This window comes from Ranitomeya imitator, chromosome 1 (genome assembly GCF_032444005.1).
Source record: "Ranitomeya imitator isolate aRanImi1 chromosome 1, aRanImi1.pri, whole genome shotgun sequence".
NCBI classification, from domain to species: Eukaryota; Metazoa; Chordata; class Amphibia; order Anura; family Dendrobatidae; genus Ranitomeya; species Ranitomeya imitator.
Window position 1 is genome coordinate 1,220,045,607 of NC_091282.1, and position 14,029 is coordinate 1,220,059,635.

Consider the following 14,029-nt stretch of genomic DNA (forward strand, 5'->3'; position numbering starts at 1 on the left):
CACTTGGTATGGTCCGTCAAATCTTGGTTCCAGGCTCTTCCGGACGTGCCGCTTTATCACTACCCAGTCTCCTGGCTCCAAGGGATGGTGTCCAGGAACCTTGTCTGGGTCTGGAAGAGAACTGAAGACAGTTAAATGCACTTTAGCGAGGTGTCCATGTAAGGCCTGTACATAGCTAGTCAAGTCCTGGTACTTGAGCTGCAACTGTTGTGGAAAGAAACATCCAAGATTGGGGCCCCTGCCAAACAGAATCTCATACGGTGACAGTCCTGTCTTCCTGTTTGGGGTATATCTTACTGAAAACAAAGCCAGAGGAAGGCATTTTGTCCATGGTTTACCAGTCTCTGCCATTGCCTTCTGGATTTTAAGCTTAAGAGTTCCATTTAGTCTCTCCACTTTTCCACTGCTCTGTGGATGGTATGGAGTATGCAATGCTTGACTTACCCCCAGTGCTGCCATTACCTCTGACATGATCTCTCCAGTAAAATGGGAACCTCGATCGCTTTCAATGACTTCAGGAACTCCATACCTGCATATGATCTCAGCCATCAGTTTCTTCGCCGTTGTCTTAGCCGTAGCTTTGGCAACTGGGCAGGCTTCTGGCCAACCTGAAAATAAATCAATGCAGACCAACACATACTCATACGTCCCTACCCTAGGCAACTGAACATAATCAATCTGCAGTCTCTGGAATGGGTAAAGGGGACGGGGAGTGTGTTTGGATGGAGTCTTCACTGTCCTACCCTGGTTATGTGTGGCACATATCATGCAGCTCTGTACCTGCCTTTCTGCGCAGGTGGAAAACCCGGGGGCAATCCATTGTTTCTGTAGGGTGTCACACATGGCCGTCTTCGAGTGGTGCACATTCCCGTGCAGAACCTGTGCCATCATTGGGTACAGTGCCTGTGGTAGGCAGACCTTTTCACCCCTCCCCCATAGTCCAGTGACTGTATCAGAGCAGGCTCCTATCTTTTGCCACCTATCTTTCTCCTCCTTACTTGCCTGTTCTTGTAACCGGGCTAAGATGTCTTGTGACACAAGTGGAGATGGTGGGGTGTCCAGGTGACGTACTTTAGAGGCTACAGGACTGCTTGCTGCTTTCTTAGCAGCCTGGTCTGCCAGTGCGTTACCCTTCGTCTGTCCATCAGTGCCTTTGGTATGTGCCCTTACCTTTATGATGCCTGCTTGGGTGGTGTCACGATTCCCCTGACCGCTGTCACCAATGGGTCAGGATTCACACCATGACCGTCACCCCTACGTCACGGATTGAGGTGACTTTAGGCCAACAGACGGCTATCACATGTGCAGGGGGCTTATCTTAGTTATCCCTCCACTCCACGATGTGATGAAAAACCACACACAAGGCTATTGACCTCTTAGCTTACAGCAGGGGCTTATTCTAGGTATCCCACTGCTTTCAATATACCACAAACTGCAGGGATTTATGTATATCCCGCTTACAGTTCCACTTAACACTTGCAGTTCTCTGGCGCCCCCTTACTCTCAGGTCAGATTAGGTACTGCACCCTGGGTAATTAGTCACCAGACAGACTGCCTGCTATGTACTGGCTATTGGGCACGCTGCAGCGACGTGATAACTACTCCCACTCAGGCAGGAACAATAATTATTAACCCCGCAGCCGCTTCAGCATCACCCAAAAGTCTGCACACTATCGGTATCACTGCCACCAGCTTCGATTAAACGCGTCCGAAGCTAACCCAACACAACAATAACAGTAGCGTATTTCACTTCAGAAGACTGGGTAAGTTTAGAGCATGGATGAACAAACTAATATATAATAGTACCGTATATTCCATTGAAATTAATTAGGCAGTGCTTTACCAAAAATATTTTATAAAGAAGTTACAAATGAGACAATTGCAAATATGTACATGGGTAATTATAACATAAAGGGAATAAATGAGAAAAAGCAACACTTACATGTTCAAAGCATGACAGGCAACCAGGCTAGGGCAGTTTTTCCCATACGTCCCAGCTCATTTGGACGTGAGCAGGGCTCTTCCAGGACAAGACAAGAAATCAAGCAGCAAGTGCCTCCTCAGAGCCTGCCAGACACTTAAAACATTAAGGCTGTGACATCACAGAAAGGCTGGCTTATCCAGACCCTCCTCTCTCTACATTCTGCCTAAACTTTAAACTATTCTCTCTGATTTCTATAACTTCACTACAAAACATGTCAGAGTCAGACCAAACCTATCATTCATCTCGGATTAACGTGAGCATTCTAATGAGATCAAATATGTCCTATCTGGGATACATATTTACAGAGAAAACCCTACTTCTTTACCAGACGGAGTTAGAAACCCGAGATTCATGGGATGTGTAGATACACCGAGTGAGACTACGAATATATATTTTCATGTTCCTAGCTTAAATCGTTTGCCTAATATCTAACAAAAACTAAACAAAGAATCTTTCCTGAATCTTGGAGCCACTTTTCCAGTTTGAACTAGAGAATGTGGGAGGGGTGAGGGACTTTCCTCTGAGCCTGGAATTTACGACCCCAGAGCAATAAAACCTCCTTCTAGCATACAGTCCGTAGCCCAGAGAGAAACAAGTAGAGTCAGCTAGTGAAGGGGGGGTTTAGCCCACCTCATGAGCTGACGAGCAACTAAACTTATATGATATTTCATACCATATCGTGACAGGTGGGAAGCTGTAGTGCATTCATAAGTTTCTGGACTGCCTCAGCATGTTTAATGGGGTGGCCATTTGCTGTCAGGAAAGCTCTGGCTCTCCAGATAGGCCCATAGTCGTGTGCAATGCCAAAGGCATACCTGGAATCAGTGTAGATATTTACAATCTTACCTTCTGCTAGTTTGCACGCTTCTGTGAGCGCCTTGAGCAGACATATGAGCTGGCATTGACTCTGCCTTGATTACCTCATGTTCTGAGACCACAGCATATCCGGTACAGAAGCGTCCTTGGTCATCTTGGTGACGGGATCCATCTACAAAAAGCTCAAAATCAGCATTAGGTATGGGCACACTAGAGACAGTAGGGAGACCAGCTGTTTCCTGAGACATCAGTTCTAGACAATCATGTGGTTTGGAAACCTGATCTTGTTCCTCTGGATCCATTCTAGAAAGAAAAAGAGTGTCCTTTTCCATGTCACCTCCCCCTCCCCCATTTGGATCCATGGGAACTGGGAGAAGAGTAGCGGGGTTTAGGACAGTGCACCTTTTCAAAGTCACATTAGTAGGCATGAGAATAGCACACTGAAGTCGCAGCTGTCTAGCCACGGACAGGTGGCTAGGTTGTACTTGGTTAAGGGTACTATGTACATCATGTGGGGTATGGACCGTCAGTGGGTGATCCAAAACAATCTCTGAAGACTTGTGTAGCAACAGCTGGACAGACAACACAGCCCGAACACAGGAAGGACTTCCTCTGGCCACTGTATCCAAGCGGCCACTGTAATAAGCAACAGGTCTCTGTTTGTCTCCATGAAGCTGAGTCAGCACACCCGTAGCATGTCCTGCATTTTCATGAAGAAAGAGGTTAAAGGGAAGGGCATAATTGGGGATGCCCAAAGCTGGAGAGGAAACAATGCATAATTTCAGAGAGTAAAAACAGTCAAGTGCCTCTGGTGTAAGGCAGAAGGGGACAGGTTGCATACAATCATATAGAGGTTGCATTAAGATGGAGGCAGAACGAATCCATGGACGACAGTAGGAAGTTAGTCCTAGAAACACACGGAGGCCCTGCACATTCCGTGGGGGCTGCATGTCCATGATAGCCTGTTTTCGCTCAGGGGTGAGGTGCTTTTTCCCTGGAGAGAGACGATGTCCTAAAAACACAACAGTACTTAAGCAAAACTGTAATTTTTGTTTGGATACTTTGCACCCCTGTTCATAAAGAAAAAAGAGTAAAGAGATTGTGGCCATCTTACAAAGAGAACGAGAAGGAGCACACAGCAATAGGTCATCAACATACTGAATGAGAACTACTCCTTTAACATGCCAGTCTTGTAGGACTTGTGCCATGAACTGTGAGAAGATAGTAGGAGAATTCTGGGCTCCTTGTGGTAGGACAGTCCAAGTATACTGCTTATTGCGGAAGGTAAAAGCAAAAAGATACTGGCAATCTGGGTGCAATAGAACACTGAAAAAGGCATTTGCCAAGTCAATCACTGAAAAACAAATACTATTAACAGGTATGTGTGCCAACAAGGTGTGTGGGTTAGGAACCAAGGGAGCAAGCAGTTCTGTGGCGGCATTGACTGCTCTGAGGTCATGGACCATTCTATAATTCACCGGCTCCCCAGGCCTAACCTTCTTTACTGGATACAGGGGAGTGTTGCGAACGGACTGTGTAGGCACAACAGCCCCTGATTCCAGCAATTTTTGTAACTGTGCGTCTATTGCAGCCTCCTGAGCAGCACTCAGAGGGTACTGACGCAATAGGGGCGGTGCTGCCCCTGGTTTCAATTTGACTATTATGGGAGGAACTTTGAGTTTTCCCACATCAGTCTTGTCTTTTGCCCACAGATCAGTGGGGAGTTGATCCAGGGCAGGTGCAGTGGGCGGATCACTTTCTGCAGTACTTGCAGCTGCATCCAGGGCCATGATCTTGCAGAGGGTACTGGGTTTAAGTTGAGGGGTCATAGTCACTGTTCCGTCATCATGGTAAGTAATAACCGCCTGTAGTTTCCGTAAAACGTCAGCACCTAGCAAATTACATTGTCCCCTGGGGGCTACCATTAACTGAGTCAGAATGGTCTTCCCACAAATGGAGAGGGGAATGGGTTCTGTCAGTCCCAAGGTCTGGGTCGACGCATTGAAAGCTGTGGCCATGACAAAGTCGGTGGTGTCACGGAAGGGTAATGGACAGTCTGAAAGCGTGATAACTGAGTTGTCAGCTCCTGTGTCAGCCTGAAAGTCTGCTGTAGTTCCTCCTGGCAGGCTCACCTGTACTGTACAATCGGGGGTGGGAGGTAGAGTGACTAGAGGACACAGTTACAGGCTGCCAATTACCTATTCGTCGGTCTGGGGGGTAGCAGGGGTGGGAACCTTATCTGGGTATGGGTTTGTGCGACAATCTTTCCTAAAATATCCTGGTTTCTTACATCCGTAACACAATCTTGGACCCATAGTGGGTCCTCCACTTCTCTGTGAGGGTCCACTCCTCTGAAAGTGAACCTTAGTCTTTTGCTTCTGTGAGTCCAAACTGACTCCATGTGCAATCTTAGCAAGATCGCCTGGGGGGCAGGATCTCCAATGTGGTCTACTTGCCATCACCTTCTCTCTCACATACTTATCAATCCCTTGCATATATGCATGACTTAACAAACGTGTCGCAGTTCTATCATCTTCACCATAACCCATATCGGACCATCGCTGTTGCAACCTGTAGAACTAATCAATGGGGAGCTCCTTCGGGTCCTGTACACAGTCTTCTAAATGCACCGATACTTCCTCCTGTCTAATCTTACAGGCTTTTTCTAGTGCCTCAACAAAGTCAGACCCTGACCTGGCATTGTTAGGTTCTCCGCCTTGGGGACCATTTCCCCCTGGGTACATTTTAAATGTCTCAGCTGTCAGTCGGGTAGAAGGTGCTTCCCCCAGGGCTGAACGCAATAACTGTTGCATATCCTGTCTGGTTGCCTGGTAAGTGTGCTGTATCACCCCACACTGTCTGGCAAAAGTCATAGGTCGTTGGTTAATGTCTGGCAGCTGGACAGTCAAAGACATCTGTTCTGTGGGAGACCATGGCTGATACCTACTAGCAACATGGTAAGTCGGAGGTCCACTGTCAGCTGCACCGTCCTCTACTTTGGATCGTGTACCACTTGAGACTGGTTTTCATGAAGTCATGCCATTTACCTGAATCTAATTCCCCTGAGGGGTGGAAGCCTCCTGCCTTCAAGAGCACACTAACCTGCTTCTGGGATTACTTTCCCTGGACTAATTCTCTGGGATTACTTTCCCTGGACTAATTCTCTAGCACTATGGAACCCTGTACTTGGTTCCCAATTCTATTGCTAGTATACTTGCAGGCTGAAAACTTATCAGACGGACCTTTCCTTCTCACCTAGAGTAGGCTATGTCCTCCTACGATACGTGCAGGCTGAAAACTATCAGAGAGACCTTTCCTCCTCACCTAGAGTAGGCTATGTCATCCTGCGTTAGTCCTATACATGCAGGCTGAAAACTATCAGACGGACCTTTCCTCCTCACCTAGAGTAGGCTATGTCCTCCTGCCTTAGTCCTAAACTATAGGTTTACTGTACTCACAGGTTACTGTATTAGCTTGCTTCCAAGATTGATAACACAGGTATATGAACAGACAAACAACAAACACTCCACAAGCACACCACACAAAGATCATGGGGTCAATCATTTTAGTCTAACAGTGGAGTCATCAGTAACCACACAATGAGGGTCAATATCTGGGTTCAAAGGTACCTGAGCCGGGCAAGCCCGTGATTTTACCTGATCCTGGTCGACTAGAAGAAGGGGAGAACCCGTCCACAAGTGGAATGACGTAGGCAGAATATAATCAGTATTCTCACCCCAGCGCTGTGTGATGCCACTAGTCCCGGGAAGTCCCCTGGTCCATTACTGGAGTCGGCCGGGTCTCAGATGAAGCACTCAGGTCCCTGTTTGGGCGCCAGAATTGTTGTCGCAGGTCTCAACCTACTCTCTGATGAGTCCACCGTAGAGATGACGTCACGGCACCGGAGAGATAAGACACAACGCACCAGGGCTGTATCTGAAATATCTCTAGTTTTAATAAGCTTACACACACTTTTTATGCATTCTTGTGTTGGAGGCGGATTCTCCATATTATGGGCTAAGCGTCGGAGTGTATTACTTACTTGCCTCCCTATGGTTTCGCAAACATATTTTTACACAGTACATTACTCGTTACTTTACCAAGGACATTCCCTGCTACAATCTGCAATAACAGCTAAAATGAAGAATAGTGAATAACAACGTGTTTATCTGACCTATAATAACACTTACACAAAATGGAGGCAAGCAGGATAAAATGGATCCTGCTATAACAGTATATACAGTGGGGAAAACAAGTATTTAGTCAGCCCCCAATTGTGCAAGTTCTCCCACTTACAAAGATGAGAGAGGCCTGTAATTGACATCATAGGTCGACCACAACTATGAGAGTCACAATGAGAAAACAAATCCAGAAAATCACCGCGTCTGATTTGGTAAGATTTATTTTGCAAATTGTGATGGAAAATAAGTAATTGGTCACCTAAAAACATGCAAGATTTCTGGCTCTCACAGACCTGTAACTTCTTCTTTAAGAGGCTCCTCTGTCCTCCACTCATTACCTGTAGTAATGGCACCTGTGTGACCTTGTTATAAGTATAAAAGACTCCTGTCCACAACCTCAAACAGTCTGACTCCAAACTCCACTATGGTGAAGACCAAAGCGCTGTCAAAGGACACCAGAAACAAAATTATAGCCCTGCACCAGGCTGGGAAGACTGAATCTACAATAGGCAAGCAGCTTGATGTGATGAAATCAACTGTGGGAGCAATAATAAGAAAATGGAAGACATACAAGACCACTGATAATCTCCCTCGATCTGGGGCTCCACGCAAAATCCCACCCCCTGGAGTCAAAATGATCACAAGAACGGTGAGCAAAAATCCCAGAACAACATGGGGGGACCTAGTGAACGACCTGCATAGAGCTGGGACCACCGTAACAAAGGCTACCATCAATAACACACTACGTCGCCAGGGACTCAGATCCTGCAGTGCAAACGTGTCCCCCTGCTTAAGCCAGTACATGCCCGGGCCCGTCTAAAGTTTGCTAGAGAGTATATGGATTATCTAGAAGAGTACTGGGAGAATGTCATATGGTCTGATGAAACCAACGTAGAACTGTTTGGTAGAAACAAAACTCATCGTGTTTGAAGGAAACAGAATGCTGAGTTGCACCCAAAGAACATCATACCTACCATGAAGCATGGGGGTGGCAATGGAGCGCCCCCAGACACAGGGCCACGAGTTCTCGGTACCGGGCCTCTCTGGTTCGGTTCTGAGGCTGTCACGGTGGCTAGACCCGGTCCGCGACCCTGCTAAGAGGCGTCCAATAAAGGTGGTACAGTCTATCAGGGATTCGTGACGCCACCTGTGGTGTTCGGTCAGGGTGACCGACGCTGCTGTGGGGTCCGCTGGGGTGATGGAATGGCAGCTGGGTGGTATACCTTCCCACAGGTGAAGTATGTCCCCAGGGCTTCCCAGTAAGGTGGATGGTGATGGTGTGAGGTGCAGTCAATAACGAGGACACAAGGTTGCAGTCTCTTTACCTCTTTACTGAAGACTTCAGGATCTGCAGTCCAGAGCACGCTTAACAGGGCTATCTGAGACCGGCCGGTCCGATGGGCACTTCCAGAATTCCCTTTGCAGATGGAAATCAGTGCCTACCACTAGCGCCTGTGTGTTGTAATGCTTCCCTGCTGAGCATTCGGAATAGTCCTCACAACTTCTGTTCTCGTTCGTTCGTTCCTTCTAATTCGTTCCAGATCTTTCTAGTTCAATGTCCCCCAGGTATGTTATAGCTAGGACGCACCCGTATGACGGGAAGGCCTGGAGGTCTTCCGGGACCCTAGAGATGCCCCTCTCCCACAGTTGCCCCCCTATGTCTTCGTAGGTGTTTAGGGGAGACAGCCAACCTATAATTAACTGTCCTGCGGAGTTTGAAGTAAAGCCTAGAGTCAGTTACTCCCTCGGTGTTCCGGCCACCGGTTACGCGCCTCAGTAGGATGTTGCCTCGGTCTCACGGCACGACTCCTACTGGCTCTCCTTTGTGCTTGATCTCGTTTACACTGTTCCACAATATCCTTCGCTTCGTGTCTCTTTCTTAGGATACCGCCGCGGGGTGTGCAGGCGCGGTTCTGTAACGTTCTGCTCTGTTCGCTAGGCACCTGCCAGGTTCCCACGCCTGACAGGGACCCCCCTGTGTCTTCTCCCTGCAACACCTCCTGCCACGGGATGTTGCCTGAATCCAACCCAGTCAGCTTCTGACTAACTTCCTCCCCAACCCCTAGTTTTACCAGTGTGAGGAGTGGCCCAATAAATAAAGCCTTTTTCTCCCCCTAGTGGCCGGAGTGTGAAGTGTAATGTGTGCTTGTGATACCTGGTCAGGAGAACTCCTTCAGTGCCATCAGACGTACCATCACTCCCCTTAGTGGCAGAGCGACGTTACTGCAATGACCAGATCTCTGGGGCGCTGCAGCAACTTATGCTTTGGGGCTGTTTCTCCGCAAAGGGACCAGAATGACTGATCCGTGTACATGAAAGAATGAATGGGGCCATGTATAGTGAGCTTTTGACTGCAAACGTCCTATCAGCAAGGGCATTGAAGATGAAACGTGGATGCGTCTTTCAGCATGACAATGATCCCAAGCACACCGCCAGGAATGGGCCAACATACCATCAACAGCGTGTGCCAACCTTGTGAAGAATAGCAGAAAAAGTTTGACCTCTGTCAATGCCAAAAAAGGATAATATTGAGATGAACTTTAGTAAATGACCAAATACTAATTTTCCACCATAATTTGCAAAATAAATTTTGCCAAATCAGACAAGGTGATTTTCTGGATTTGTTTTCTCGTTTTGACTCTAAAGCTGTGTGCACACCTTGCAGATTTTTCGCGTTTTTTCACGTCTTTTCGCTATAAAAACGCAAAAAAAGGATACATTATGCATCCCATCATTTAGAATGCATTCCGCAATTTTTGTGCACATGAAAAAAACACATCACAGTAAAAAACGCAGCATGTTCATTAATTTTGCGTTTTTTTTTTGCGGATTTCCCACTATATTATTGAATTGGGAACCTCCAGAAAAAAACGCACCAAAAACGCAATAAAAACTCTAGAAAAACGCATGTGGATTTCTTGCAGAAAATGTCCTGTTTTGCTCAGGAAATTTCTTCAAAAAATCCTGAACGTGTGCACATAGCCTTATAGTTCTGATCTACCTATGATGTCAATTAAAGGCCTCTCTCATCTTTTTAAGTGGGAGAACTTGCACAATTGGTGGCTGACTAAATGGGTACAGAAAGTATTCAGACCCCTTTACATTTTTCACTCTTTGTTTCACTGCAGCCATTTGGTAAATTCAAAATAGTCAATTTTTTTCTCATTAATGTCCACTCTGCACCCCATACTGCCTGAAAAAAAACAGAAATGTAGAAATGTTTGCAAATTTCTTAATAAAGAAAAATTGAAATCTCCCATGGTCATAAGTCTTCAGCCCCTTTGCTCAGTATTGGTAGAAGCCCCTTTTGAGCTCGTACGGCCATGAGTCTTCTTGTGAAAAATGCAACAAGGTTTTCACCCCTGGATTTGGGGATCCTCGGCCATTCTTCCTTGCAGATCCTCTCCAGTTCCATCAGGTTGGATGGTGAACGTTGGTGGACGCCATTTTCAGGTCTCCAGAGATGCTCCATTGGGTTTAGGTCCGGGCTCTGGCTGGGCCGGTCCTGAATGGTCACAGAGTTGTTCTGAAGCCGCTCCTTTGTTATTTTAGTTGTGTGCTTAGGGTCATTGAACTTTCGGCCAAGTCTGAGGTCCAGAGCACTCTGGAAGAGGTTTTCATCCAGGATATCTCTGTACTTGGCCGCATTCATGTTTCCTTCAATGGCAACCAGTCATCCTGTCCCCGCAGCTGAAAAACACCCCCATAGCATGATGCTGCCACCACCATGCTTCACTGTGGGGATTGTATTGGGCAGGTGATGAGCAGTGCCTGGTTTTCTCCACACATACTGCTTAGAATTATCACCAAAAAGGTCTATCATCATCTCATCAGACCAGAGAATCTTATTTCTCATAGTCTGGGAGACCTTCATGTGTTTTTTAGTAAACTCTATGTGGCTTTCATATGTCTTGCACCGAGGAGAGGCTTCCGTCGGCCACTCTGCAATAAAGGCCCGACTGGTGGAGGCTGCAGTGATAATTGACTTTGTGGAACTTTCTTCCATCTCCCTACTGCATTTCTAGAGCTCAGCCACAGTGATCTTGGGGTTCTTTATACTAACAGCTGGCACCGCGCTTAGGTTATTAAAGTGACCAGAGCCTGGCCACAGGGGCGCAATCACCCCGGATATGCTGGTAAGAAAAGCGTGTGTCACACTATACAAACAATGTGCTAGGAGTCATGCTGCTGGTCAGGCGAATTACTTCTAAGTACTGCCAATATGCACCCTACATGTGCCAACACTATAGCGCGGTGCCAGCTGTTAGTATATTGATTTGGTTTTTACAGAATCGGCACATGTCCTGAGGCTACCAGCGGCTGGGTTATTATATTAGGTTACTCCCACATACGTAGTGGGCAGAGGTGTCGAGCGCCGGTGATATTGTGTTTTATATCTTGAGGTTCTTCTTTACCTTCTCACCAAGGCTCTTTTCCCATGATTGCTCAGTTGTGCTGGACGGCCAGGTCAAGGAAGACTTCTGGTGGTCCCAAACTTCTTCCATTTAAGGATTATGGAGGCCACTGTGCTCTTAGGAACCTTGAGTACTGCAGAAATTCTGTTGTAACCTTGGCCAGATCTGTGCCTTGCCACAATTCTGTCTCTGAGCTCCTTGGCCAGTTCCTTTGACCTCATGATCCTCATTTGGTCTGACATGCACTGTGAGCGGTGAGGTCTTATATAGACAGGTGTGCGCCGCTCCAAATCAAGTCCTATCAGTGTAATTATACACAACTGGACTCCAATGAAGGAGTAGAACCATCTCAAGGAGGATCACAAGGAAATGGACAGCATGGGACTTACATATGAGTGTCTGAGCAAAGGGTCTGAATACTTATGACCATGTGAGATTTAAATTTTTCTTTTTTAAAAATTTGCAAAAATTTCTACATTTCTGTTTGTTTTCAGCCAAGATGTGGTGCAGAGTGGACATTAATGAGAAAAAAATGAACTTTTTTGAATTTACCAAATGGCTGCAATGAAACAAAGAGTGAAAAATGTAAAGGGGTCTGAATGGTTTCCGCACCCACTGTAAGTATGATACTTTGTGATGTGATGAAGGTGGGAAGAAATGATTCTCTTCATGTGGGACAATTAGTTTCTGCTTTACTCTGGATCATCACATTCGAAACATACAGGTGTAACTCAATGGACGATTAAGTGTTAAATGGTGAAATGTAAAACATTTAACGTCCCGCAGCCCCTGTAATCATAGTAACATGTACGTTCCTTGTATTATTTCCAGACAGTGAAAATTGCCACGAGTGTCCTGATGGGACATGGCCGAATGAAATTAAAGACAACTGTTCTCCAAAAATAATAGAGTTTCTGTCATACGAGCAGGATGTAATGGCAGCAGTCTTCTCCTCCATGTCTGGACTTTTTATTATCATAACTGTCCTTGTGTCTGGGATTTTCATCTTCTTCTCGGACACTCCTATAGTAAAAGCCAATAATCGGAACATCAGCTTCATTCTTCTTCTGTCCCTCACGTTGAGTTTATTGTGTGTTCCTGTTCATTGGTCGCCCCGATGACACAACCTGCATGCTACGACAAATCTCCATTGGAGTCACCTTCACAGTTGCGGTTTCTTCCATCCTGGCCAAGTCCCTCATGGTTTCCATCGCTTTCAAAGCCACCAGACCTGGAAGCTCCTGGAGGAGATGGATGGGGGTGACGCTGCCCAATTCTGTAGTCCTGATCTGCTCCTTCATTCAGTTTCTGAATGGTCTTGTTTGGTTGTCGGTTTCTCCTCCGTTTCAGGACGTGGACATGGACACTTATCCAGGAAAGATCATCATTCAGTGTAATGGAGGTTCTGTTGTGGCTTATTATTTCATGTTGGGTTATCTGGGGTTTCTGGCGGCTGTGAGCTTTGTTCTGGCTTTCATGGTGAGGACATTACCTGATATCTACAATGAGGCCAAGTACATCACCTTCAGCATGCTGCTCTTCTGTAGCGTCTGGATCTGTGCTATCCCAGCGTATCTGAGCAGTAAGGGGAAGAACATGGTCATGGTGGAGATATTCTCAATATTGGCCTCGGAAATTGGGATATTGGGCTGCATATTCTTCCCCAAATGCTACAATATTGTCATGAGGCCGGAGATGAACAGCAGAAGACAGTTCCTGGAGAGCAGAATCCATAATATTAGATAATGTTTCAGTTGTCTTTACTGTAGTAAACTAGGAGGCTCGGGGCGCTGTAAATGCGGAGACTGAGGAAACATTGGAAAAATGTCTAAAGTATCCCTCATCCTGGTTGAGGAGCTGATGCATTAGTAGGAAAATGGACTTTTATGACATATTTTTCTTTGTCTCCCTTATCTCAGCTGTCAGAGAGGAATGTGTGGAGGATATCAGCTCTATGGCCTAATATATTGAAATTATAGAAACCAGTGGTGTAATTCCCCAGTAGGTGGTAAGTCAGCCAGGGTGGTAGTCGTGGCAATGGGCTGTAGTGTTCCCGCACCCTCGTGCCCCACAGATAAAATATAATGTCCCTTCTGCTGCACATGCAGCGAGCGCAGCGACACACTCACATTTACTGTCCGAGTCCCCTCAGCTTCTGTCACTCTGGCTTCGCGTACCTGAGCTCCACAAACCATTCCAGAGACAAAGTTATTTTCCAACAGTTTAACTTTACTTAGCAGGAGAGGGTATCCATCACATTTGCAGCACAACCTACACAGAGTGGAATCTCCTCAGCTTTCCCCGTTTCTCCTGCAGTCCCACTCCTGGACAATCTGTGTCTCTCTTCTGAACAATCCCTGTTCCATCCGTGCTCCAGGCCCACCAGCTTCTTCCAATTCCCTGGTCCGGCTTCAATAGGAAAAGGTGCCAGGTTTGCCATCTCAGCTCCACCTGCCCCGGCCGTAGACCCCAGATCCTTTTTGGGTTGGACTCTGGTCTAGCTGGAGACTGCCTGCCTGTTCCCTAGCCTGGGGCCCCTTCCTGCAGTAGCAGATTTATCCCCACAGCTGGCAGACTGTTCCTTCCCACTGTTCACTGCTCCATCCTGACTGCACTGAGCCCTAACCAGGAAG

General features: G+C 46.7%; 1 pseudogene; it reads left to right on the top strand.

Moving 5' to 3' along the window:
• The window catches only part of LOC138657198 (vomeronasal type-2 receptor 26-like), a 76,797-nt pseudogene extending 63,655 nt beyond the window's left edge, over positions 1-13,142 (top strand).
• The last annotated feature ends 887 nt before the right edge of the window (positions 13,143-14,029 follow it).